The 5265-nt window shown below is 50.5% G+C and overlaps 1 pseudogene; it reads right to left on the reverse strand.

Moving 5' to 3' along the window:
- Window positions 1-1106: 1106 nt before the first annotated feature.
- Window positions 1107-2670, reverse strand: LOC149355070 (uncharacterized; annotated as a pseudogene).
- Window positions 2671-5265: the final 2595 nt, after the last annotated feature.

Raw genomic sequence — 5265 nt, forward strand, 5'->3', positions numbered from 1 at the left:
CGAACGAGCGTCGCTCTGTCAACCTGAGTTAGCTCGTGCCAAGTGTCGGAAACTGGGCTCAATGTGGAATTCGCCTCGCTCAGTAGCGTCGCCGTTACCTTCTCGTTGCCACTATCGTTGAAACTGTTTTCAGTTTCGTTAGCAGCGAGTTCTCCGCTTCCCGGAGAGTCCTCGATCTGAGGTTCCACCGACACCGTATCTAGGCTACAATGCTCATCTGCTTCCCTAAGCGGTGTTTCCCTCTCCGGTGCAAGGTCAAGTTTCTGCGAAAGCTTCCGCGCTTGAGATCGGGTAAGGGCCATGCATGCCACGCCGGCAAAGAACGATTTGCCTTTATCCCTCAGAAGTTGCTCTGAGCTGTTCGAAAAGAGGTAAGGAAAATGCTCAGGGAGGGCGGCAGACACGGCCGCCTCGGTGTTAAGCTGACCAAAAGGACCCTCAATGATCACTGTGGCGATCGGTAAGCAAGCACATTGCTCCTCGGCTACTTGCCTTATCCACGCGCATTCTCCTGTAAAATCATTCGGAGAAACTAAGGACGGGTGGACAACGTCCATAGTTGCCGCCGAGTCACGAAGGGCTTTGCATCTCTTACCGTTCACACTTATCTCCTGCATATATGGTTCCAACAACCGCATATTCTTGTCTGTCTCCCGAATCGTTGCGAAAGCAACATTTTGTCTACAGTTTGCCGCGATATGCCCTTCCTTTTTGCAGTGGTAGCATGTCAAAGGCCTCCGTGACTCAAACGCACGTGCGGCATCAGCGCGCTGCTTAGGAACATCGTCAGATTTCCTGAACTCCTTTTGTTCTTCGCCTACAGCCTCCTTTAAAGCGGACGCATCTTTTCGAAAATCGCGACGCGCGAACGGTTTCCTTCCATCAGGCTTCCTTAGAGAAGCATCCTTTGTTTCCGCCTTTTCGATGCGTAATGCCCTGCTGTGCAAGTTTCGACGAGTGTAGTATTCCTCAGCCAGCTCTGCTGCCTTGTTGAGCTTAACCTCAGTAAGCCTATCCTGCAGCCAGAGCCTTACATCGTCCTGGATGCAGCGGTAGAATTGCTCCAGCGCAATGCACTCTACCACCTTATCACGATCGTCATAAACTTCCTCGCCCTTGAGCCATTCAACTAGGTCGGCTTTCAGCTTAAACGCGAAGTCGATGTGCGACTCACTGCCTTTTTTTGCGTACCGGAACCTTTGCCGGAATGCCTCAGGTGACAGCTTATATTTCCTCAACAGGGCCTCTTTGACCTCATCGTAACTCTCGAACGCCTCCTTCGACAAACACGTTATCACATCGGACGCTTCCCCGGGAAGCAGAGCTAGCAAATTCTGTGCCCACAGTTCTCGCTCAATGACATTCCTCTCACAGACATGCTCAAATTTCACGAGATACTTTGCCATGTCCTCGCCGATTACGAACGGCGGCAGTTGGTCTCGGATTCTTTGGCCGTTAGCCTGCACTGTCATTGAAGCTACGCTAGGCGCCGGCGAGCTTCGCAGCAACTCCAACTCTTTTAATTTTCTAATCTCTCGGCGTTCCTGTCGCTCTGCCTCTTGGAGGCGTTCTTGTCGCTCTCGCTCTTCCCGCTGAAGGCGTTCTTGTCGCTCTGCCTCTTGGAGCCGTTCTTTTCGCTCTGCCTCTTGTAGGCGTTCTTTTCGCTCTGCCTCTTCCCGCTGGAGGCGTTCTTGTCGCTCTCGCTCTGCGTCTTCGCGCTCACGGCGTTCATTAATCGCAGCCAAGGCCTCATTGGCTTCTTCAGCCGTTACGCCCTCCTTCCTCATGATCTCGAGAATCGCCTGCTTTCGTTTCGCACGGCCTACGGTAAGGCCTAGCTCTTCACAAATTTCGACGAGTTCTTTCACTTTAAGGTTCTCCATCGCGCACAATAGTCTCTTGCAGCTTGCCCTTTTAGAATTCCCTTGCGGTTCACTACTATAGCGCTACTAGCATGACACGCGCAAGTAATTCTTTCCAAAACGCCTCGTTTACTCCCTCTGCACCAGCTTTCGTTTCAAAGCGCTCCGACTTGGCTCGAAACAGCAAAGCTTTCTACAGTGCTACACACACAGCCCTACTCTAGACTACAATCACGTGTGCTAGAGCAGTCTGGCGAATTGAGGGGAAAACATCAGGCACTCACCGCGCCGAGGTAGCTGACGCCGGTCGATCCCGCAGCTGCCATCCACTGTTGGGTCTGGTGGTCCGAGCCAGGAAACGGTCGAGGCGACGGTGAGTCAAATGAACTTTATGTACAGTATGTACAAGGGCTTTTACATGATACAAGAGTCAAGAGCACCACGGGCAGGCACACAGAAGAAGGGCGGCCCCGGCGGCGAGCGTAGCTCCGGCGTGATGGCTCTTCTGCTGCCCGTCTGCTGCTCGGGTTCAGCGCGGCTCCGTTTTTATAGCCGCTGGTAACGGTTACGGCAGCCAGCCGTTCAAATCCTCCAATCACTGGCCACCGTTCAAATTAGACCAATGGTCGAGAGCCGGCGAGCGGCGGAGGAGTTCGCACCGACGGAGAGGAGGAGAGGAGGAAGGGTCCGTGTCGGCGCCGCGGCGACGGGGTGAGTCACGCTGCATGTCGCGACTTGTCCGAGAAAGTCTGGGCCTGCTTTGAGCGTCGGCGAGCGCGCAGCGCTTGTTTCCAGGGGGGCCAGCCAGCGAAATGGGAGCTCCGGCACTACACCACACACGTAGTAAACTTATACACTGGCCTCCCAGTTGGTGCTTTTAACAAACCCATTGTTTTTTTGAGGGCCACAGGCAAGAGAGCGGTAATTATTTAGCCTTGAAAAACAGCTCTTGCTTACATTTTCAAGGCTAATACGGGAGCAGATTTTGCGAGAAGGTTCAAGATTTCAGTTGGCAAAGTGTCAACAGTGTTTTCAAGTATGTTGTGCACCTTGGCTATGGTAATAAAGCAGATAGGTAACGTGAGATCTAATGGCGTTGAAATACAGGACGTGCACAGGAAGAGGAAAAACAGCGCAAAGAACACGGGCGACTGAAAAAAAGACAATACACAAGCGCTGATACTACCAACTAAACGCGGTTTTATTTGCCTGTCCAAAAAATACCGTGGAGAGGCAACAAGAAGATAAGAGAAACCGCGCGGTCTTAGGAAAAAGCCGACAACCTAGTGGGATGGCTACTTTTAGTTCCCTTATCTCAGATATTGCGTCCAAATCTTTTGAGTTTTGCTACCTATCATCAAGTGGTGTCTCTAATCTTTCTGTTTCCTCTCGACGCTATTTATTGCACACGCACATAAAACGGCTTCCAATCGGTGTTAGTCAGCGTGTGTGTTTGTATTTATTCTGTCGTCTGTGCTTGTTACGCTGCTTTGATTTCTCCTAATGAACCGACTGCGCAAATTGCCGCTCATCAGTGCAGTTTTAGTCACTATCGAGGGTGTCCTGGCGAAGCACTTAAATATAAACATCAAAAGACCTTTCGGGCTTGAACCATTCCTGTTGTATCGTAAGAAGGGTAATCAGAAATTAAGAAGCAGTACACGCGGCATACTGTCGAGACGATCTGTATTCTTTCTACTTCCTCCTCTTCTCTCGTGCGTGCGAGTGCGTGCAGCGCACCTGCCACACTTCGTGTTCATCACAATTCCGCCGCACTTTGAAAAAAAAAATCTAGTCAGTGTCCCAATCAGTAGCCTAATATAAAAGATAGTATTTAAAACTTGCGGGCCGCTTCTTTTGGCGTGTACTTCTGCGACGCGGCGCAGGAAGTCAAGCCGCAGTTGCCGCTGTTGATGTACACGAGTGTTGAGGAGTGGCTGCCGGTTCTGGAGCGGGCGAAGCCATGGGCGATGAAGGGCCCGGGCTAACATCAGCGGCTGTCATCAGCTGGGTTGAAGGCGCGTCCCAAGATTAACCCTGGACCACGGTTCGGGAGTTTGGACTGGTCGGCGGCACTTTGGTGAAGTCGATAGGCGGCCAAATGTCAGCAAAAAGGGCCGCTGGAGCTGGGGAAGGCAGTTGCTGCTGAAACACTTCTGGACGAACCACAGAAAACTTGGACGAGTGCCACACTCGCCCATCATCCAGCAGATATGACTCAAGTCCACGTTGCTCCACACCCTTCCAAGGCTCCAAAAACCAAGCTGGCAGTTTGATTTGTGCAGTGGGCTGGGGACACGCACGTATACTGACCGATCCGATTCCGGGCAATCCAAGTGCTTACTTGAGGTGATATCTCGAACTAAAACGTCCGGGGACACTTAAGTTCCACCTTGAGGGTATGGCAATAATGCCTTAATGGGTCCTTTCAGCTGCCTGGGGTTCACATTGCGTATCACTTCGCTTTCATGTACACTGTTCGTTAATCTTCAAATGGCGCTTAACCTAACATTATCCTCAACAGCGCAGTGCGACGGCATTAGAAATTCCTTCAGCGCAAGTAGTCCTCCTCTATCGCCTACGTTCTGCCTACATGCCTGCACATACGGAATTGATCATTCTTTATTTTACATTCATAATTCACTTTGAGTCCTCAAACCAATCCTGTTGCAGTCGTGCAGCTCTTAAGCGATGCGTTACTGCCACGGCAGGAGACTTTTTCAAACGCAGCCACCGCTGGGCCTTTGTGAGACCCAGGTTGCTCTTCCCGAGGAACGTCTCACGACTAATCATTTATTTTACTGCCACCTGCCGCGGTGTTCGGTTTATCACAATCCGGTGGGCAGGTTCAGATTACTTCAGAAGGTCACGTGACTCAGGCGGCATGTAGGCCGCCCGTTTTTCTCAACACGGCAACGCCGCCGACTCCGAGGTTGCTAATGAACGGCGGGACCCTCTACGCTGTCCTTTCGCAACGCAATTTCGTACTAACTTTTCCGTTTATCTTTAAAATCTTTGTGAACTGTGGCAAAGTGGCGGAAGCGCGTGTTGTGTCTATGGACAAAAAGTGTGACCATTTAACCTAAAAGTACAGTCCTGAATTTATTACAGGAACCTTTTGCGTCCTATTAGAATACACTGTTGAACGTTTCATACAAGGCTCTCGAAAGACCTCAACGCACTCTATATAAAATTTTCACCACAGATCCAGAAATTGAGTATTTTTGTGCGTCATGTTCATCCATGTAACTTTATTAAGGCTTTCCTGTGCTTTCTGGTTCTGTTTTCTCAAAAACCCCTCCTCATTGGGGCAATGTACTGGACTGAAGCATTAATAAATAAATGCTAAAGAAATACAATAATGTTAAACATTGCGCTATGACTGCCTCACTCTGTAGCTTGC

This window comes from Amblyomma mixtum, chromosome 3 (assembly GCF_055824585.1).
Source record: "Amblyomma mixtum isolate Tamu chromosome 3, ASM5582458v1, whole genome shotgun sequence".
In the NCBI taxonomy this organism is placed as follows: domain Eukaryota; kingdom Metazoa; phylum Arthropoda; class Arachnida; order Ixodida; family Ixodidae; genus Amblyomma; species Amblyomma mixtum.